General features: G+C 34.2%; 1 protein-coding gene across 1 annotated transcript in view; it reads left to right on the forward strand.

Annotated features, from left to right (window-relative positions):
* Positions 1-23979, forward strand: part of MGAT4C (MGAT4 family member C) — a 723824-nt gene that overhangs the window by 377886 nt on the left and 321959 nt on the right. Inside the window, exon 3 of the mRNA XM_047788334.1 lies at positions 3192-3252. The gene's annotated coding sequence lies outside the window, so the exon portion shown is untranslated. The remainder of the gene's footprint in view (positions 1-3191; positions 3253-23979) is intronic.

Below are 23979 nucleotides of genomic sequence, written 5' to 3' on the forward strand. Positions count from 1 at the left end.
GAATCTGTAGATTGCTTTGGGTAGTATGGCCATTTTTACAATATTAATTTCTCCAACCCAGGAGCATGGAATATGTTTCTATTTGAATCCTTTTTAATTTCCTTGATTAAAGTTTTAGAGCTCTCAGCATATAAATCTTTCACCTCCTTGGTCAGGTTATTCTCAGGTATTTGATTTTGGGGGGAGCAATTTTGAAAGGTATTGAATTTTTGTATTTGTTTTCTAATATTTCATTGTTAGTATACAGAAATGTGACTGATTTCTGAATGTTAATCTTATATCCTGCTACTTTGCTGAATTTGTTGATCAGTTTGAGTAGTTTTGAGTTGAGTCCTTAGGGTTTTCAATATATAGTATCATGCCATCTGCATACAGTGACAACTTTACCTCTTCTCTTCCTTTTTGGATATCTTTTATTTCTTTTGTTTGTCTGATTGCTGTGACTGGGACTTCCAATACTATGTTGAGTAACAGTGGTGAGAGTGGGCCTTCTTGTCTTGTTCCAGATTTTAGTGGGAAGGCTTTCTGCTTTTCTCCATTGAGTATTACATTTGCTGTGGGTTTGTCATAAATGGCTTTTATTATGTTAAGGTATTCTTGCTCTATACCCACTTTGGTGAGTTTTGGTCATGAATGGATGTTGGACTTTGTCAAATGCTTTTTTTGCATTGATTGAGATGATCATGTGGTTTTTGACTTTTCTTTTGTTAATGTGGTGTATGATGTTGATTGATTTGCATATGTTGAGCCATCATTGTGAAACTGGGATGAATTCCACTTGGCCGTGGTGTATGATCTTTTTTATATGTTGTTGGATTTGGTTGCGTCTATATTCATCAACAATATCGGCCTATAGTTTTCTTTTTTGGTGGTGTTTTTGTTTGGTTTTGGAATTAGGGTGATGTTGGCATCATAGATTTTCTTTGGGAGTGTTTCTTCTTCAAAGTTTTGTGAAAGTTTAAGGAGGATGGATATAATTTCCTCTTTGTATGTGTGGTAGAATTCACCTGTGAAGCCATCTGGCCCTGGAGTTTTATTTGTAGGGGGTGTTTTTATTTTATGTTCAATTTCATTTCTAATGATCGATCTGTTCAATTGATCTATTTCTTCTTGATTGAGTTTCAGCAGGCTGTAAGTCTCTAGAAAGTTGTTCCTTTCTTCTGGGTTGTCAAATTTGTTGGCATAAAATTGTTCATAGTACTTTGTCATTTTTTTTTTCTGTAGTATCCATTGTGACTGCTCCTTTTTCATTTCTTCTTTTGTTTATTTGGGTTTTTTCTCTCCTCTTCATGGTGAGTCTGTCCAGAGGTTTGTCATTTTTTTTTTTTTTACCTTTTCAAAGAACCAGCTCTTGGTTTCATTGATGTTTTTATTGTTTTTCGAATCTCTATTTTTTGATTTCCTCTCTGATCTCTATGATCTCCTTCCTTATGCTGACTTTAGGTTTTGTTTGTTCTTCCTTTCCTAATTCATTTAGGTGGTGAGTTAAGTTGTCAATTTGAGATTTTTCTTCTTTTTTTGAGGAAGGCCTGTATTGCTATGAATTTCCCTGTGAGCGCTGCTTTTGTAGCATCTTATAGATTTTGAGTGGTTGTGTCTTCATTATCATTTGTCTCAAGGTATTTTTTAATTTACTTCTTGATTTCCTCACCGACCCATTGGTTTTTTAGTAGCATGTTGTTTAGTCTCCTGTCCTGCTTAGCCCTCATAAGAGGTGGTGCACCCAGTGCTCCTAGTTGTAGGGCCTTGGGAAGGGACAGTGATCAAGCATCTGCATTTGACAGTGGCAGCAGCAGGGTGGGTGTGTTCCCAGGGTAGTGAGAGTGACAATGGATGGTGCTCAGTTGCAGTGCCCTGTTTTATTTGCCTACCCCTGAGGTGACTGGGCTCACAGCTGGAACCCACTGACAGGGCCACAGTGGTGACAGGCATTGCCTCCCCGTGGCCTCCAAGACAACTGCTGTGATCAGTCCCTGCTGCCTGTTGATCACGCAAGAGGCACCACATCACACTTAGCCCCCCACTGCCCTTAGCTCACACAAGTTGTGCCTGGCCACTGTAGCCAGCACAAGAAGCTCCCAGTCTCCCGTAGCCCAAGCTAGTGGCTTTTCTCCACCTGTTGCCTGCACCTGAGTCTCTGAGAGCTCACAAATACTCAGGGCCCTCTTATGGCAGTCCACCCCTCCTCTTTTCATCCTCCCCATCAATGGTGCCTTGCTTCTTCTGTGTGCCCAGACCTCCTCCTGGGTTCCCTCTGCTGTGGTGTTCCACTCCCCAGCCTGTAGCACACCACTACCCTGCCTGTGGCACACCACTCCTTAGCCCCTCAGTCTGTCTACACACAGGCAACTCTAGTCCTCTCCCTGAAACTGACCTCTGGAGCCTGAGTCTCATTGCCCAGCCCCCACCCAAGTGTCTCAGGTGGTGGTGTCAGGGAGGTGGTGCAGATGGTCTGTGTGGCTCTCACTATTTTGCCCTCCTCAGTCCAGCTGCTGCACTTTTCTCAGTGGCTTTGAGGTCCCTCCATCTCAGCTGATCTCCCCATTGGTTAGGTGGCTTCCCAGGATGTGGGTTCCTTTTCTCTTTCACAGCTCCTTCTCAGGAATGCTAGTCCCATCCTGATTCTTTTTTCCTCTCTCTCTCTTTTTGTCTTTTGTTCTACCCAGTTATGTCAAGTGTTTCTTGACCTTTTTGGAAGGTTAAGTTCTTCTGCCAGCATTCAGTAGATGTTCTGTGTGAATTGTTTTACGTGTAGATGTGTTTTTTTGATGTGCTTGTAGAAGAAAGTGAGCACAACGTCTTACTCCTCTGCCATCTTGATCCTTTCCCCCTACATCCTTTAAATTATATGATTTATCATTTTTTCCTTTTCAGCATCATCCTTGTCTCTCTCAATTCCAGATGCCTAACCATTGTGCATGTTTATGGAGATTAATCTCAGACCTCAATTTCATTAACTGACCATGGCCATAGTTGAATTTCTACAGTAATGAGTTCATTGGGTGGCAATTTTGCAAGATTTTGGGGGGAAGAGGAGGTGTAGAAGTTATCGACATTTTAAAGGACCAATTTATAAATCAGTATGCTTTAATGCAATTTTTTTTCTCTTTGACTAACTGGGAGTTTATTTGCATGCATTCTAAGTGGCAGTGTCACTGGAAACTAAGATTTTTGTCATTTTGGTTTGACAGACTCACCCAGAAAGCACAACCCTGATTTTGCATAAGAACAGCTATCAACAGACCCTAAAACGTGAGTCCTATTGGTTTGTGCTATTGAATTCTACTTTGCTATATAAATGATCTTGTGATAAGATATGGCTTTTATTTCATAATTAAAATCTTGACCAAGTATAAATGTAGACTACAAGAAGTGCAGAAAGGAAGAATTGATATGTTTGTTGCATTCTTTAGTTTAAAAGATTCTAGTAGTTAGTAGCTACTTAACTCTGAAGCAGATATTGTGCTATTCATTGATAGTTGTTTTAAAGCAGATAGCTTTACAGAGTTTTGATGTTCCAATTTCTTTATGGTTGATAAAAATATATAAATATAATATTCCTTACAACTAAGCATTTCCATGCTATTTTGTACATTATTTACTTTTCTATGATCAATATCCCTAAGTATTTACAGCATGTATTTAGCATCTCAGTTTTTCTCAGAGATTTTACAAATGGAATAAGTGCTGGGTCAAAGACAAAAGGCTTGGTGCACTTTTCTCAGTTCTATCACAGATCTGACTTTCAGCTACTTAATAATTTTTGGTATCTCTTCTCTCTGGCCTCTGATAAGTTGTCTTTGATAACCTGCTGTTTTGTTCTTGAGCTTTGCCATGGCTACAACTCTGGGGTATCAGAACTGTCAAAAATAAAAGTAAAAGAGCAAGAATCGTGGAGCTTACGAAAGTTAGAGAAGACATAAGGCCTGGTATCGACAGATGAATTTTCCACTGGCAGGTAGTTTTCACTTTATCCCATTTGCTGTCACAGTACACAGTACCTGAAATAATAAGGGGATTTTTTTTTTCCCAAATAATGGACGATAGGTGCTGTTTGCTTTGTGAGAATCTGCCAAGGCAGCATGCCATGTGGCTTTATCTTTGAAAGTGAGGGTAAAACAAGCTTGCTGAGCTGCAGATAAGGGACTTAGAAGGAATTCTATTCAGATGTACCTGTCACTAATTTATCTGGAGGTTTTGTGATTCATACATACTGCTCTATGTGCGATGAGGCATTAAATTGGTTTCCTCTGGGAGCAGGTCACATTCAGGGGTCCTCAGACCTACGCTTGTGGTATGGTGCATGCTTGATTCATATAGCCTATTGCTACTCAATTTTTATCTATTAGAGGGCTGGTAACTTGAACATATGTTAGATGATCTCTTGGAACATTTCAACAGCAAAGGGAGATTGACAGAAACTTTATCTATTAATATGCACATGTTTCTAACAAAAATTAATCAAACTTTCTGATGTTAGTACATTTATTATGATAATTAAGTAGTTATACATATGTTTCCCAATAATGGCCTAGCTCTTTATGAATGCATTTCCATAGCTCCTTTATTTATTGGAACAAAGGGATTGTACTTAAGTGCATTACTTTATCCTGGAAAAAAAAATGCAGAGCTGATTTGAAACAGGTTTCACGAAAGGAAAAATTTCAGAAAACATAGAGTTTTCCTGTTTACATTATAGTTTTCTACCGTGGCAATTCTGCTTCATTACTCAATATATTTTGAAAAAAATGTCATACCTTAGAAAATGAAATAGATACTGGTTCAGATTTGAAAGGAATATAAAAGGAAGAGATGCTTATTTATTGTTAACATTGTGCTGAGAGGTTTTTACACCGATCTCTTTTTTTTTTGGATGTGAGATATTTTAGCAAATGCAAAAAAAAAAAAAGCAAAACAAACAAACCGACTCTATTTTATTTCCGTGATGGGATACATAAAACTAAAACCTAATATCTTCCCTTCAGTTTTAACTTTGCTCCATTTTGTGTAAAATTAAGCCAGTAAATGGCAGAGGTAGTTAAATGAAAGCAATCAGTAAAATCTTTCTAAAGTGTTTTCAGCATGCATGATAGCAGTCTTAAGTGTGGGTAAATTAGCAATATAAACTGATATGTTTTCCCTATTTTTTTAAACTTAAAATTGTTTCTTATATTCTGTATTGCATTTCATGAAGTAGCAAAAGGAAAACTCTTCCAAATGGAGGAGGATGATAACTATATGCTGTATCTATATGGTGTAAGTCTCTGTAAATTCTTGTCCTAATTATGAAAATGTGGAACATTTAACATACACTGGAATTTTCCTATTAATGAATTAAAGCATAATTAGAGAAATACTATAAAAAACTGCTAGATAATTTATGCCCAATTCATAATATTTAAATAAGATATTCTTCACATTTCACACTCCTTAAACTGTGATCTTGTAAATCCTCCTAATAAGCAGGAATGTGAAATAAATACATTTAATAATGTTATTTTCAGGTTTCAAAATATCATAGGAAGCACTTTTTTGGGGAAAAAAAAAAGAAAGGCAGTTCATGAAGCTAGGGGAAAAATATTGTTATACTATATGCAAAGTACCCAAAACAAGGCATATTTTTATCCTCTTCTCTCCATTTTCAGTTTTTTTCTACAGAGAATAAAAATGTATAAAATTTGAATTTTCCGTATTTTATTAAAATCTATTATTTACCACACTATTACATATTTTCTTAATTTTTTTAGAAAAATGTTTTGCAAATACAAACTAACTCCATATTATTTTCAGAGTAATTAAAATGAACCATTTCGTTAGCGGCATGTAAAGGATTTAACAACTCCTTTGTTGCTGAGATTATAGTGGTACTTTTAAATAGTTTATTATATCCATTATGAGTTTTTCCTCTGTTCTTTGTTTTCTAGTTAATCTTTTTTAATTATATAAATTTCAGGTATGCACCATTATAATTTAACCGCTATACACTCTACAGAGATCACCACCACAGACTAGTTACCATCCAGCTCCATAAAATTGACCCTCTTTACTTATTTTGCCCACTCCCAAACCCCTTCCTCTTTGGTAATCATTAATCTTATCTCTGTGTCTATAAGTTTATTTTTGGTTTTATGTTTTTTTTTTTAGATTTCACATATAAATGAAATTTTAAGGTATTTTTATTTTTCTGTCTGACTTATTTCACTTAGCATTATTCCTTCAAGGTCCATTTATGTTGTCACAAATGACAGTATTTCATTCTTTTTATGTCAGAGTAGTATTCCATTGAAAATATATGTATATATATAGTACATCTTCTTTATCCATTCTTTTACTGATGCATAGTTAGATTATTTTAATATTTTAGGTATTGTAAATGATGCTGCAATGAAAATAGTGGTATATGTATATATATATTTTTTAAATTAGTATTTGCATGTTCTTCAGATAAATACCCAGAAGTGGAATAGCTGGATCACATGGTAGTTCTAGTCTTAATTTTTGGCAGACTCTTCATAACTATCTTCCATGGTGGTTGCAGCAATTTCTAGTACATCAACAGTGTATGAGGGATCCCTTTTCTCTACATCCTCTCCAACATTTGCTACTTCTTGTCTTTTCAGTCAAAGCCATTTTTGCCTCTGTTCTCTACATGAGTAACTCCTCATGTTTCAAACTCTACTTAAAGAAATTATTATCACCTCTTCAAAAAAGTATTTCATCATTATTCAATCTAGTTTTGGTTGCTTATGGACCTTCTTTGACCTTATAGCATTTGCTATAATATTTAAGTATTCCACCTGTATTTTATAAATATAAATTATATTTGCACAGATATATAGAGAGAAAACATTATTTACCAGTTTATTTTTGTCTCTTCTATAAAACAAGCACAATCTCACCAGCATAGTGCCTAGAATGTAATAAACAGTCAATAAAATTTGTCAAGTGCATGAAAACAGATAATGAAAACTAAATTCCATAAATAAAAAAATAGGAAATGTGATGTTCATATTAAATATATAGTATCAAAATTATATAATTACTGGTTTATTTAACAAAATAATTATAAATGCCTATCATATATTGAACAGAGAAGTCAGCAAACTCCACAGTAGCTTCTCCACAACACAACTGAAGCTTACCAAAACTTACTAAATATTCAGTGCCATAGAATCCAGAATTAGTTTCATCTTAGAGTGAGTATGAAATTTTCTGTGGATATCTTTTGAAATAGTTTAAAGAAAAACAAAAATATCTATAATTATTAAAAAATGTACATTTATTTCAAAAGTATTTATTAAGTGCTGTCTATGAATAAAAACTGTTCAAAAGTCTACAGGTGATTTACTACTATAAATGGTTAACTCTCACCTCATGAAATCAGTGTACAGTAAGAAAATTCAATATATACTTTCAAATACTCAGTAGAGCTTTAACTATAGAGCAGAAGTTGAAAACATTAATAGCAATTAGCAGAACTAGAATTCATTTTCAGCTGAGGTTATTTTCAATATGCTGAGCAGCAGCATATTGCTGAGGTTAATTTGACACTTCCCTTTGAAGAAAGTGGAGGAATTCTTGGCACAGAAAATGGCATAAGAAAAGCCATAAAGAAGGTATTTAGTAATAATTAGCTGCTCATTTCATCCAACAGGTATATTAGGTAAATGCATAAGGATATTGTATTATGCTTGACAGCTGCTATGCATTATATTGGAAAGTAGATTAGGACAAGATTGTATAAAATTTAACCCTAGTTTAAGATTTTAGGATTTTGTTGGTATGTACCTATATCCCTAGAATATGTCCAATCTCTTATTTTAGAAGCATAAAAAATAAGAATGTGATTATTTTGAATGGTAGTTCACACAGAAAAATCTGATGTTAGATACTTGAGTTCCCTTTTGTATGTGTTATATACATCAATACGTGAATACCTAGACATGCACACAGACCCTCTACACATACATGTGTGTGTCTGTGTGCGTGCATAGATAAGTGTGTCACTTAATCTGGCTTTATTTTACAAAATAGTTTAGAGGAGGAGTCGGTGTCAATATGTATAGAAACTACTAATGACTTTGACAAATATTCAATAAACTGGTAAAGCAAAGAAGCATGATATAAAACGTCATCACTGAAGGGTGTATCTTTCAGAGACCGACCTGAGGAAAAACTCATAAGGATGGTGACTTGTAAAATAAGAAAAATGGAGAAATCCAATGTTTAATTAGAGCCCGATGACCAAAAAAATCAAGATGCATGAAATCTATTACTTCCCTAAACATATTCTTTACAGCACACCCAATGCGCTATGTACAGGAATTTTGTGATAATTTTTTTTTGTAATTGATAATTTAAAAGAAATTTGAGAAAAATATGCAATATCTGTTTTAGGAAAAGAAAAAACACACAGCCTATTAAAACTATGAAGAGTCTTACACTAATAAAACTGTTCGTGATTAATCCATTATTTACCAAGCTCATTTAACTAGGTAATGCTTATTTCAAGGCGGTGATCTTTCCCTGATTCTATGTTGCCTAGGTTTAGATTTACAGTATCATTTTCTGAAAGCATTTACAGTAGGAAAAATAAATGCAGACTTTCACTGTGTGGTATTTTATATACTATTTAAGAATCTTGGTATATTTCAAGATTGCAAAGTCATTCTTCTGTATTTCCTTCTAGAATAGTTTCACCTCTAGCTTTACATTTAGTTCTATGAACCAGCTGAAGTAATTTTTGTATATTGAAAAAGTAGGGGTCAAGAATTTTTTAATACAAATACCCAGTCAGTTATGGCATCATTTCATATATACTTTCCTTCTCCGTTGAACTGACTCAGGCTTTGTTCCAAAACTAACTGAAAATATTTGCGTAAGATTTTTATTATTCTATTGATCTTTTTGTGCATTATTAAATTCTTGAAGTATGCTTTTGAGATATTTGTCTATTATTACTGCAGATTAAGAGCAAGTTTAAAATAAAATAGTGTAACTCTCTGAGATGTGTTCATTTTCAAGATTATCTTGACTATTCCAGATCCTTTTCAATTTTTCTTTAGAATTAGTTGATATTCTTATGATATTTTGATTGAAATTATATTAAAGCTAATAAATAAGAAAATTAGTGTTTAAAAATATTGTCTTCTCATAGTTCCCATCGTGGCTCAATGGAAACGAATCTGACTAGTATCCATGAGGACACAGGTTCCATCCCTGGCCTTGCTCAGTGAGTTAAGGATCTGGCATTGCCATGAGCTGTGGTGTAGGTTGCAGACATAGCTCAGATCCCGCATTCCTGTGGCTGTGGTGTAGGCCAGCAGCTACAGCCCGGAATTGACCCCTAGCCTGGGAAACTCCAGATGCTGTGGGTGTGGCCCTAAAAAAGACAAAAATAAATTAATTAGTTAAAATATTGCCTTCTCATTTATAACGATGGCATAGCTCTCCTTTCATTTAGGTGTTATTCCTCTCTTAAGCAATTTGTGTTTCCATAATAGAGTTCCCATACATGTATTGTTAGATTTATTCCCATTTAATGTTTATTGATGCTTTCATTGATGGTACTATTTAAAATATTTATTTTTTGTTTTAATGTATGGAAATATAATCAATTTTATACTGACATTTTAGCCTCTGAGATTGATAAATTTATTCCTCTATTTTTTTATAGTTTTCACAGGCTTTTGTATATGCACAGGCATATTATATAACATTAAGGTCTTCATGCCAACATTTATATTTTCATTGCTCTTGATCTTATTTCACTAGCCAGGATTCCCACTATAATGCTGAAGAGAAATAGTGAAAACTTATCTCTTATCATATTATCAATGTTAGGAAATAAACATTCAGTGTTTCTCCCAAGTATGATTTTAGTTTTCACATATGTTCTTAATGGGATTGAAAAAGTTCTACCCTATTCCTAAGCTTTTTTTTTTGAGTTTTGTCATAAATGAGTGCTGGATTTCAAATATTCTTTCTGCATCTTTTGTGATGATATCATTTGCCTTCTCTACACTATATGTACATATATATACACACATGTGTGTGTGTCAAATTGCATTGATTACTTTCTGAATGCTAAACTAACCTAGCATTCCTGGAATGTATTCCAATTGATGATCATGTAGCATCCTTCATATATATGAGTGACTTACTTTGCTATTACTGTATTGAAATGTTTGTGTTTACGTTTATGAGAAATATTGGACTGTAATTTTCTTTCCTTTCTGGTCTTTATCTCATTTGATGTCAAGGCATAAAATAAGTTTCAAAAGCTTTCTTCCCTCTATTTTCTAAGTTTGTGTCTGATTTATTGATCAAGTAATTGATAAGATTCACTAGAATAGCTACTTTAAAAGCTATTATATTTATTTATTTATTTATTTACCTATTTTTTTAGGCCACACCTGTGGCATATGGAATTTCCTGGGCTAGGAATCGAATCCACACCACAGCTGCAACCTAAGCCACAGCTGTGGCAATGCTGAATCCTTAACCCACGGTGGCGGGCCAAAGATCGAACCTGTGCCTCAGCAGCAGCTTGAACCATGGTAGAGACGGTACTGGATGCTTAACCTGCTGCACCACAGTGAGAACTCCTAAAAAGCTATTTTAATAGTTCTTTAAATAGCCTGGAATTTTATTTGTATAATTTCCTATTTAATATATAAAAGGATATTCAGGTTTTTCTTTATTGCCCGATGTCAGTTTACAGCAGTTTATGTCTTTCAGAAAATGTGTCTATTGCATCTAGTTACATGAAACTATTCATAAAATGGTATCATGAAATATTATGAAATTTTATTGCTGACTAGACCGGTAGTACTGTTCACTTCATTCTTGATATTGGCATTTTAAATTCATCCTCTTTGTTTTCCCTAAATAGGGATAAGAGTATAACAATTTTATTAATCTTTTCAAATTTCTTTAATTTTGTTGATTTTTAAATTTTTTCATTTTCAAATTATTTGATTTTGTTGATTTTTAAATATTTCAAAATTCTTTAATTTGTTGATTTTTAAATATTTTTCACTACAAATTCATTGTATCAAATTCATTAATTTTCTGTTCTTCTAATCCTTTTGGATTTTAAAATGATTTTTTGCTTTCTACCTTCTAAAGTTAGAAGATTAGATTATTAATTTTGTACTTCACTTCTTCACCAATAAAACAATTTGTAATTATGAAAATTTTCCCAGGCAATGCTAAAAATTTTACACAATTTTTGGCATGGTCTACTTTAATTACTGTGTAGTTTGAAATGACAGCCAAATTATTTGGTAATTTCCTCTTTACCCTATGGATTATTTACAAGCTTAATGTTTAATTTCTAATTATTTGGAGATTTTCTACCTTTTTCACTTATTCATAATTGATAGCTTTGTGGTAAAATAGTAAACTGTGCATTTAATTATTGGAAATTTTTAAAGAGTTGTTTTAAAGCCCACTATATGTTGAATGCACTATGTACTGAAAAGAATATGTATCCCACAGTTTGGAAAATAGTGTTCTATAAATGTCAATTAGTTAAATAAGTTGATAATTGTGTTCATTTTTTTTTGTATTTTTGTTTTCAATTACCAAAGCAGTATTAAAATCACCATGCAAAAGTGTAGATTCTTTCTTCAATTCTGTCAATTTTCATCTCATGTAGTTCAAAAATCTACTCTTATGTGTGTATATATATATACACTGGTTGCAATTTAGGTGTCACTGCCCCATGAATAAAATATTCTCAAGGGTAAATGAGTGAGTGTTTACTTATATAATGGAAAAGTGAGAAGAGAATAGCCTGAATAAATACCATTCATGTTAAAATAAACACCGAAATATTCTTTTGGGAGAAGAGACTTACTTAATTATATATATAATTAGGTTTTTATGTCATCTCAATGAATTGACCCTCTTTATCACTGGAATGTATTGCTCTTGATGTCTGGTAATATTCTGCCTTGATAACTACTTTGCCTATAATTTTTTATCTTATTAAGTAAATACTAAATAATCATGGAATTAACTGAAACTGAATTAGTATTATAATAAATATTAAATATAAATTAATATGTTTAGGAGTTCCCGTCGTGGCTCAGTGGTTAACGAATCCGACTAAGAACCACGAGGTTGCGTGTTCAATCCCTCAGTGGGTTGAGGATGTGGTAATGCCGTGAGCTAGTGTAGGTCGCAGACGTGGCTTGGATCCTACTTTGCTGTGGCTCTGGCATAGGCTTGGCAGCTCCAACTGGACCCCTAGCCTGAGAACCTCCATGTGCCGCGGGTGTGGCCCTAGAAAAAGGAAAAAAAAGACCCCCCCCAAATTAATTAATTAATATGTTTATTAAAATGTTTCCCAGTTTGTCATTCAGTAATTTTTAATAGTCATCCACCGTATCTGAATAGAAAATACTGCTCATATGTGTATTTATGTAGAGAGTCATTTGAAAGTTTAAAAGATAAAAATCATGGTATGCATATAATATTTAAATGATAGACATAAAGACCTAAGTAAATAATTTAAACCCATATGTAGACATTTGCAGCTAATAGGGACATTAATGGTAGATGTTCCATTTTATACATTGAAAAATTAATCCTGTGAGAAGCTAAAAACTAGTCCCCAAACACAAATATTGTTAAGGTCTAGGGTATCGATGTTCTTTTGTTCTACAAACTACTGATACTCACTGAATAAGGCCTTTGTGAAGATATCCAAAACTGAAAGAAAAAAACAAAAGATTTCAAACATTTCCTGGTAATAGGGAAGTGGAAAATATCCATGTCGTAACATCCTTAACCAAGGTCCTCCACCTTCAAACCCACCATCTTTTCAGCTACAAAGATGATTACAATTCACAATGGAAAAATACGTATCCTTTTGGTTTCCCTCTAGCTTGCAAAAAAGAAAGAGAGAGAGAAAGAGAGAGAGAGAGAGAGAGAAAGAAAGAAAGGAAGGAAGGAAGGAAGGAAGGAAGGAAGGAAGGAAGGAAGGAAAAAGACTGGTTGCAATTTAGGTGTCACTGCCCCATGAATAAAATATTCTCAAGGGTAAATGAGTGAGTGTTTACTTATATAATGGAAAAGTGAGAAGAGAATAGTCTGAATAAATACCATTCGTGTTAAAATAAACACCGAAATATTCTTTTGGGACAAGAGACTTACTTCTATGGTCAGATAAGGAGAAGGAAGAATAACACATCCTTGTTCTTGCAGGAGTACCCCCAGTATGATTATACTTACCTCGAGTACCCAAGTCCTAACTCCTATGCCTTTTAATTAAAAAGCACATGACAAATCTCCATTATCTTAGTTGTTTTAATTGAACAGGTAAGGGGTACCTAATCGTGAGTACATAAAGAAATGCCAGGGACAGTTTCTTGGCAGAAGACAATTAGGTTGAAATGTCGTTTTTACCAGTGCATTAGGTTTGTGGCAATCAGGGTCCAGTTTAAGCTCTTTAGAAACGTGTGCTTTTAGTCATTTGGTTTTCTAGCAATAAGTATCAGAGAGAAGGCATTAGTACCTGAGTACAAATATCCTTTAAAAAAAAAAAAACTTTCTAAAAACCATGACTTTTAAAAAAATTGTTTGCTAATTCCTTTTGTTGACTGTATTTCCCATGATGATAAATTTAAAGTGCTAAGTAAGAGGTGCTCACTGGTAATATCCATTTGTCAAAAAGCTTTGTCAAGATTCTATCCTTAGCATCTTAATGGAATGTCCATAATCAACTCATGCTCCCAGCATTTTTTTCTAGTACAATTATGATCTTATGATCAGTTCCACAAACATGTAAAACAGAGTTTCCTTTGCCATTTGTTTGTTTGTCATGTTTCCTTTATGAGTTACATAATTTTAAGTTTCTTGCATCTAGAATGAGTATAAATATTCTCTTCCTAAATAAACCTAAAAACCAAACATACATACGGCTTTGGCAGGTCAAGTAGTGAACTTATCCACTTAAATCTTACTTACATTGCCGTTGTCAATATAGAATTCTAATTCAATAAAGACAATGTTAGTAAGGTTAAGAATAGATGACATCATTTGGTGGCAGTTATCCTGACGATTCTCAGGCCTTCTTGCCTTTCATATCTTGTTCTAAATATGCTAAATGAACTATTTGAGGCTTCTCCCATCACCACATTATCTTTCTACAGGTCCACATGCATTACTGTTATATTTAGCTGAAGCTATCCCTCTCCATTTCTTATCATCTTTCATTACTTAGTTCTTATTTTTTTAATGACTCAGCTTAGAAGCTGTCTTCTCTGGACTTCCCCTGAACTATGAAGCAATGCTCAAACTTCCTATGGTTGCATCCACAGTACCTTGAGATTTTCTCCAATATAACATATTTTAGACTATAAACAATGTTGATATGTCTATATTCCCTAAAAGACTATACTTAATAAAAGTGATAGCACCTGGTACAAACAAGATGCTGACAACCCTCTGCTAAAACAATGAATATGTTTTGTACATCCTAAGTCTCATTGTAGATGTTTTGGCTCATTTCATTCTGTATCTGTGCTGATAATGGTTATAGTAATGTTATAAATTGAATATATGCTTAAAAAGCCAAATTTCAGATAAAGATCAAAGACCACACTTATCTCTGCTTCCTCTCCATCCTCAAACTCCAATGAAATGACTCTAAAGGGTGTTTTATTTTCATTTCAAGATATAAACTCTCAAGTTGGGGAGATTGGGAGTTGAGAACAATGCAGCAATATTTTGCAAGCTGGGAAGTCTCTGGGTTAGAGGTAAATAACAACACATGAGAAAAATAAACTCTAAGCTATCGGTGGGGAAAGACAAGAAATAATACAATTGACTTCACACTGCACAATTTCCCAAAGTCTTAGTAATTTGCAGCACAAGCTACCTCTGGTTCTAGGCATAAATGATTGGGTAGGGTAGAAACAAAAAATAGAAAATGATTAAAAATGAAAAACCATTAGTTCTGTGGATATTTTGTATATTGAGAGTAGTACCCAGTTCTTGGTGGCAATATTTTCATATTTTTCTAATTAAATCAAGAGTTTTATTTTGAAATCCTATACTCTTAATTATCTTAACTTCCTCCAATTTGTTTTCATATTTTTAAAGCTTGATTTTTTTAATTCCAATTCTACTACATTAGCCATAGTATTCTTAGTTTTGATTAACACCTAAACTCATGAAGCATAAAAGGTTTCAACCAGCACCAGGCTTACTTAGCTGTAATAAAGAATGCACATCCGTTAACATTAAGCAGGACTGAGACAAGGATGAGTTAAATGAGGCACTCACTTTCAATATAAAATGTAAGGGAGCAACAATCATCTCAGCAACCTAAATAAATAATATTTTAATAAAATATTTTTTAAATTAATGCATAAATTTAAAATGAACAAAATAATTTTTAAATGAAGGCAGTATCAGTATTGCTGATTTTTCCTTTTGCATCAGCTCTGGTGTGTCGCAGCATAAGATTGCAAGATACTGTTGGAAGGTAAATGAAAACAATTCCTAGGAAGCAAAGCAGAGAGACCAAAGAAAGGAGAGAGAGAGAAATTAGCAACTTCGAGTATTCATCTAGGAGTCCCAGTATCTGAATTATAGACTTTCAGAAAAAATGGATCGGTGTATGTGGTACCTCATAGTGATTTTGATTTGCTTTTCTCTAATAATGAGTGATGTTGAACATATTTTCATGTGTTCTTTGGCCATCCATATGTCTTCTTTGGAGAATTGTCTGTTTAGATCTTCTGTCCATTTTTTGATAGGGTTGTTTGTTTTCATGGTATTGAGCAGTAGGAGGTGTTTATAAATTTTGGAGATTAATCCCTTCTCAGTCAATTCATTTGAAAATATTTTCTCCCATTATGTGAGTTGTCTTTTCATTTTGTTTAGGGTTTCCTTTGCTGTGAAGAAACTTTTAAGTTTGATTAGGTCCCATTTGTTTATTTTTGTTTTTACTGCCATTACTCTAAGAGGTGGATGTGAGAAGATGTTTGCTGTGGTTTATGTCAGAGTGTTTGGCCTATGTTTTCCTCTAAGATGTTTATAGTATCTGGTCTTATTTCTAGGTCTTTAATCTATTTTGAGTTTATTTTTGTGTATGGTGTTAGGGAGTGTTCTAATTTCATTCTTTTGCATGTGGCTGTCCAGTTTTCCCAGCACCACTTATTGAATAGGTTGTCTTTTCTCCATTGTATATTCTTGCCTCCTTTGTCATAGATTAGTTGGCTGTAGGTGTATGGATTTAATTCTGGGCTTTCTATCCTATCAACTGATCTCTATTTCTGTCTTTGTGCCAGTACCACACAGTTTTGATGATTGTTGCTTTGTAGTATAGTCTGAAGTCTGGGAGCCTGATTCCTCCAGCTCCATTTTTCTTTTTTAGGATATCTTTGGCTATTCTGGGTCTTTTGTGCTTCCAAACAAACTTAAAAATAGTTTGTTCAGGTTCTGTGAAAAATGTCCTTGGTAATTTGATAGGGATTGCATTGAATCTGTAGATTGCCTTGGGTAGGATGGTGACTTTGATAATATTAACTCTACCATTCCAAGAGCATGGAATGTCTTTCCATCTCTTAGTGTAATCTTTGATTGCTTTCATCAGTGTCTTATAGTTTTCAGAGTACAGGTCTCTTGTCTCTTTAGGTAGGTTTACTCATAGGTATTTTATTCTTTTGGAGACAATGGTAAACGGGATTGCTTCCCTAATTTCTCTTTCTGATCTTTCATTGTTAGTATATAGAAATGCCATCGATTTCTGTGTATTAATTTTGTATCCTGTGACTTTGCCAAATTCATGGAAGAGCTCTAACAGTTTTCTGATAGAGTCTAGGATTCTCTAGGTATAGTATCATGTCATCTGCAAATCATGATAGTTTTACTTCTTCCTTTCCAATTTGGATTCCTTTTATTTCTTTAACTTCTCTGATTGCTGTGGCTAGAACTTCCAAAACCATGTTGACTAGTAGTGGTGAGAGTGGACGTCCTTGCCCTGTTCCTGATCTCAGCGGGAATTCTTTCAGCTTGTCACCATTGAGAATGATGTTAGCTGTGGGTTCATCATAATGGCCTTTATTATGTTGAGGGAGGTTCCCTCTATGCCCACTTTCTGAAGGATTTTTATCAGAAATGGGTGTTGGATTTTGTTAAAGTCTTTTTATGCATACCACCTTACACTAGCCAGAATGTCCATCATCAAAAAGTCTACAAACAATAAGTGCTAGAGAGGGTGTGGAGAAAATTGAACCCTATTACTCTGTTGGTGGGAATGTAAATTGGTGCAACCACTGTGGAAAACAGTATGGAGAGTCCCTGAGGAACTAAAAATAAAACTAGAACTACCATTTGATCCAGAAATCCCACTCCTGGGCATCTATCCAGAGAAAACCATGACTCAATAAGACACATGTACGCCAATGTTCACTGCAGCACTATTTGCAACAGCTAAGACATAGAAACAACGTAAATGTCCATTGACAGAAGAGTGGATAAAGAAGAGGTGTTACATATACATAATGGAATATTACTTAATCATTAAAAGGAACGAAATAATGGCATTTTTAGCAACACGGATGGACCTAGAAATTATCATGCTATGTGAAGTAAGTCAGACAATGAGACACCAACATCAAATGCTCTCACTGACATGTGGAATCTGAAAAAAGGACACGATGAACTTCTTTGCAGAACAGACACTGACTTGCAGACTTTGAAAAACTCATGGTTTCCAAAGGAGAGAGGTTGGGGGGGGGATGTCCTGGGGGTTTGCGATAGAAATGTTATAAAATTTGGTTGTGATGATCATTGTACAACTATAAATGTAATAAATTCATTGAGTAATATAAAAAATGGATCAGGAAAAGAATCAAAACAATTCAGTAGTTTTTAAAAACTGAAAAACATAATTCCCCACACTGCAAGTTTCCACTAAGTACTCAATTCAGTGGATGAAAACATCCACCTGTTGGACTAATTATTAATACATTATTTAAGTATGCCTTAGAAACTCACGTAAAAAACACAAGTACATACCTAAATGCATAAACACGTAGACATACAATTGAGCCTAATTAAAATGTTTTCTGGCATTCCTATTATGGTGCAGCAGAAACGAGTCCAGCTGGAAGCTGTGAGGTTGCAGGTTCGATCCCTGATCTCGCTCAGTGCATTGAGGATCTGGCATTGCTGTGGCTATGGCGAAGACTGGCAGCTGTAGCTTCAATATGACCCCTAAACTTCTGTACGCCATGGGTGCGGCCCTAAAAAAAGAACAAAAGAAAAAAATGTTTTTTCCAAATATTCTTCTTTAACCAATAATATTCATTCTTTATCTGATTTTGATATACTTGTGTAGCTAGATAGGTAGATAAATAGAGTTAGTGATAAACATAGAGAATGACATACAGAGAAGTAGAGGGACACACTAGTATTAAAGGCAACACTAAAATATTTTATCAAGCATCAATATGTTTAAGCATTATTGGATTATAATAACAATAATATAATAAAGGAATAGTAAAGCTAGTTTTCATTGAGCTTTTATATATGTCAGTCACTCTTCCAGGTCTTTTATGTAGATTATCTGATTTAATCCTCAGAGTAATTTTTGAGTCTTCACCTTTTTTTCTTCCTTATATTGAAGATGATTCAACATAAGTACTTTCATCCTTGGTAATCTGTCTGCACTGATGTAAGCGTTTTTGATAATAATCTGCTTAGTCCATATCTCATCTTACACAGTTTCTAAGGACCGTATGAACAATGCGGAATCTATCTGAGGAAAAATACAATAGCTGTGCAAGTGGCCCGCATGGCAATATTTCAGAGAGTGGTTAAATAGAAACTGCCATGAAAAAGGCTTTCAAATAAATAGATATTTTCAAATGTATAATTCACTGTATGCAATATGTGATTTTTTCCTTTTTGTTGTTAAGGTATAGTTGATTTACAATGTGATGCCCATTTCTGCTGTATAGCAAAGGGACCCAGTCGTACATATGCAATATATTGTATGTTATAATGGAGACTGTCTTTCGAAGTCCTCTTAATAGCATAATGACCTTTATACCTGAGAATATTTTTGAAAGTGCATCTTTTAGAGTATTAGAATATGCAGGTATTACTGCTCATTTAAAATAAATATAGATGTTCACACACAGGTTACATAGACACTCTTTTCTCCTAAGTTCCAGAGACATGTCAGGAACACTGTTGTGACATAAGATTGCACCTGGAATTTTCTCAGTAAAAAAATCTCCGGAAATACCTCCAGATAAAGCCAAGAAGTTTTAGAACTTCTCTGTTGATGAGGCTCCAAATTCAATCTCTCTTTTCTGAATCCTGGCATTTACAGCTCATTACAAATGCATTCTTTGAAGCGGTGAACATGACTGTCTTATGGGATTTTAGTAGATTATCTTTAGGTTTCAAAGGAGCTGCGTGAGTTGCTGAGACAGAGATCAAGAATTTAAAAGAAGCTGAGGCACCTACTAGAACAGCCTCAGGACAAATATAACCAGGTTTTAAGAAAGATCTTCTTTTTACAGGTAGCTCTCATTAAATGAATGGTGATGTAGGAAATAATGCAAATAAACAAAAAAATACTTACAAACATTGTTCACAGCTCCCACCTGCAGGGCTTCCCCAAAGACCTTAGAATCTCGGGGACATTCTGCTTCTTAGTCCTTCCCATCTCTCTCTGCCATAGCACTGCTCCCTAATTAACAGATAACCAAGAACAAAAATAGCTTTCATTTCAGAGTTTCCATCATGGCTCAGCGGAAACAAATCTGATTAGCATCCATGAGGATGCAGGTTTGATCCCTGGCCTTGTTCAGTGAGTTAAGGATGTCTTGTTGCCATGAGCTGTGGTGTAGGCCAGCAGCCATAGCTCTGATTTGACCCCTAGCCTGGGAACCTCCATATGCCACAGGTGCAGCGCTAAATACATATTTAATTTCAACAAGCTAGTTGAATCAGGTAACAAATGGAGAACTTGTGCAAAATGAGCTTTGCCCTTCACTTGATGTAATCCTTACCTTTCCATGGTGAAAACATTTAGTCGATGTTTTACAATGTGTGGCATCTCAGGAACTTAAGGTGATGGTGAAATGATAGTATGTTTTATTGTAAAAGAATAGTAAAGTATTCAAAGATATTTGGTCCTATCTAAAAGGTCTGGGAGCTCTTTGGTCCATAAGACATCCATGCCAAAAGGTCCTGGCAATTTAGTTCTATCCAAAACATCTAGGATCGTATTTGGTCTATGCCAAATGGTTTTGGACAGGACTAAGAAACAAGGACCTTTTGATGTGGACAAAATGTCTTATGGATGTTTTAGACAGGACCAAATATTCTGCACAGATCCTAGTGCATTTACATAACTGATTATAATTATTTTAATGATATAGTCCTATTTTTTTTTTGTCTTTTTGCCGTTTCTTGGGCCACTCCCACGGCATATGGAGGTTCCCAGGCGAGAGGTCGAATTGGAGCTGTAGCCGCCGGCCTACACCAGGGACACAGCAACACGGGATCCGAGCTGCATCTGCAACCTACACCACAGCTCACGGCAACGCCAGACCCTTAACCCACTGAGCAAGGAAGGGATTGAACCTGCAACCTCATGGTTCCTAGTCAGATTTGTTAAACACTGAGCCACGACGGGAACTCCAGTCCAATTTATTTTAGGGAAAATTTTAAGGAATCTGACACTTCCAAACAGCATGATGACATTCGAGGCAATCATATAAAAACCTTTCTGGCATCAAAATGCAGCTTGTCTAAATCATTCCCCTTAACTACCTTACCACCTTATTTTTGTGGTTATTATTTAAGGGGGAGTAGATAAGTCCCTTTTGGAGTGATTTTTTTTAGTTAAAATGTTTTGACTTTAATTTTTAACTGTTTTCATTCTCATTGTACATATTCTGTTAAATATGATTTTGTTTGGAGAAGGAAAACTGGTAAGAGATCTGCACACTTGCAGAGATGTGAAAGTTCATGTGGATTTTCTTCATTTTTAAAAATGATTAAATATGTCGGTTCTACAGATATAACAGTTTCCATCTGTGACATAAACATGACCTAAATGTACCTACAAATGTCAAATTTACTTACTCTTTTGTAATATCATCTACTTTTCTGTAATGCAAATTTTACTATTCCAAAGTCTAATGGATTTAAGGCTTTATGATTCTTTTCTTCAGCTGAGTGGCTGGATAGAGAATAAAACTAATATTTATTGGCTACTTACTATGAAAAAGATATGGTTATCTCATTTAGTCCTCCAACAATATTATGTACAGGGAAATAGCATCCTCGTGTTTATGAATAATAAGCAGATTTATATTGGTCATATAGCTTACGCAAGGTCACAGCCAATCAGCAGAATCAAGCTGGTCTTCCTGACTTCTAAGCTCATGCAATGCTCATGACACCATCTGACACTGAGAATGCAAGTCACATGATGGTAACAGAATAAAGACAACCAAATGGAGATCCCGGTGTCAGGCATGAATTATATTGCTTTTGATACAGCCATTGCTTATGGTTCCTTTATTTTACCCACTTTACAGATAAATAAACTGAGCCATAGAGAGGTTTGGATTTGCTCATGTCCAGAGACAAAGTAGTAAAGCCAGTAGTAATTGCACAGCTAGAACTTTGCCACTGTTCCATGGTACATTTATCTGTTAATTTGGCTAAGGATTTTTTGTACAGCCTAAATCACAAAGCTACAGTAATTTCCCAATAAATACAAATTTGTCTTATATATACCTAAGTATATACAGATTAATGAGCCCTTCATATGGAAACATAGGGAAAAGAGTCAATGTATTAGTACATGAAGGGAAAATAATGTTTTATAATTTTCAATATAAGCAGTTACTGTGAATTAAATTACATTAAAGATAATTGAATCTAAAGTATGAAAAATAAATGTCTGTGTTTGTGTATCTACCTACTGCAAATAAACATGCATTGTATTGATCTGGTAGCTTCAAAGCATTATTCATACTTGTGTGAGGCATCACTGAAGCAGGCAACATTTACGTTAAAACAATTGATCTGCTTCTAAATAGCTACTATAGGTCAGAAAAAGTGGCATTTATCCTCCAACATATATTAGAATAGCTGAAATAATTTAAAAACTCGCATCTGGAACTGAACATGTCATTTTAATACTACAGGGCTGAATAAAAATCATTAGGAAGTGGTTCTTTGGGAAAAACAAACAATTGTCATTAGATTTCTTAAGACTTCCATCCAAGTGGCTCTAATAAGCCACGTCTCTTGAGAATGATACAAACCAAATAAACATGTAGATATAAATCTGGGGCAGAGAGCAAAAATTGCTGGAAAAGCAATAGTGACTGTATTCCCAACTTGTTTGGCACAGGCAGAAAAAAATTTCATTTCTTTATGGATTTGTTAACAAAGCGTTTATATTCTTACCATTTTATCTCCTAATACAACATTTGAATTTCTAAACGGTACAATTACTATGTTGTTCTTATGATTTTCCCTTGAGAATTCACACTTAATAAAGTGGCACATTTAAAACATGCTCTAATTACTCTGAGGTTTAAATCACATGGTTAGCAATAAAATCTACAGCTAAACGATTAAAAGAAAAAAGGAAACAATAAAGCATATAAAAATCTAACAAAAAATAAAATAAATGTAAAATAAATTTTAGTCAATAAGTAACTAAAATACACAAAAAAGATGAAAGAGATGTAACAGTATAGAAAGAAATATGTATCAGAAACCATTTCACAATGACAGGCGCACTAAAGTTTCCTATTGCAATGTAATAAGTTTTCTTATATGCATATGAATCACATAGAAGCATCAACCAATGTTTTGCCATCCATGAAAATCTGCAGAAATATAAGAGAGAGAGAGTTAAAATAAAGTAGCCATAAGATTTTAACTAACTTTAGAAGAGAAATTTGTATTTTGTTTGGACAGTGGAGATTTAACTCGCAAGTTGAGGAGATCAATGAGTTTGTGACAATATGCTTAATTTGCACTACTGTATTCAATTGAAAGGGAAAAAATTCTGCTTCTATGATAAATCAACTGAAGAATAAAACTAATTTAGGTCTAATTTTTATTCCTAGTTTTCTTTTGATTAGTAAAGGCTTATATACAAATTTTAACCTTCCATTCAAATACAATATTTTGTCTTCTATTGATTCCTACATTTTATAACCTTGAATCCTGTGAATGAAACTACATTGATTCATTTAGACTAATGGGTAAGATTTAGTAGTTTTTTGTAGTCATTGATTTTAACTATCCTATTTGTATGAAAGGGATTATGGAAAGCATCAACAAGTTTATAGGAATATTTTTTCAGTCAGAAAGCAAAGAGCATGAATTGATTTTAAATAATTTTAATGAATAATACATAAAAAATATATTGTGAATTTAGGGGTTTTTTTTTTTACTATTATAATTATGTTTTTTAAATGCTATAAAATTCCTTTGAGTAATGACTTGACAATGCCTATAGAACAATATTATGCTTTTCTTTAAGCATACTAACTGTATGATCATTGTTTTACAGATTTAATTTTTTCTTCACCTACTGTATACTGAAAACTGCCTTAATAATTTCATGATCCTAAAAAACTATCAGTTCTTTTCATTTGCCACTCCTTTAATCTTATTTTAGAAAATAAAGATTAAATATATTAAAACTGTACCTTATTAAGCACTAAATACATTAACAAAAATCATGTAGAACGTTAAAATATACCTTATGATCTTTTAAACTCATGCACCTTTAGAGAGGCAAGTTATCTTATGAGCTATGTACATTTTTTTTGGGGGGGGGGTCTTTTTGCCATTTCTCGGGCTGCTCCCGCAGCATATGGAGGTTCCCAGGCTAGGGGTCGAATTGGAGCTGTAGCCACAAGTCTATGCCACAGCCACAGTAACTCAGGATCCGAGCCGTCTCTG

This window comes from Phacochoerus africanus, chromosome 7, assembly GCF_016906955.1.
Source record: "Phacochoerus africanus isolate WHEZ1 chromosome 7, ROS_Pafr_v1, whole genome shotgun sequence".
Classification (NCBI taxonomy): domain Eukaryota; kingdom Metazoa; phylum Chordata; class Mammalia; order Artiodactyla; family Suidae; genus Phacochoerus; species Phacochoerus africanus.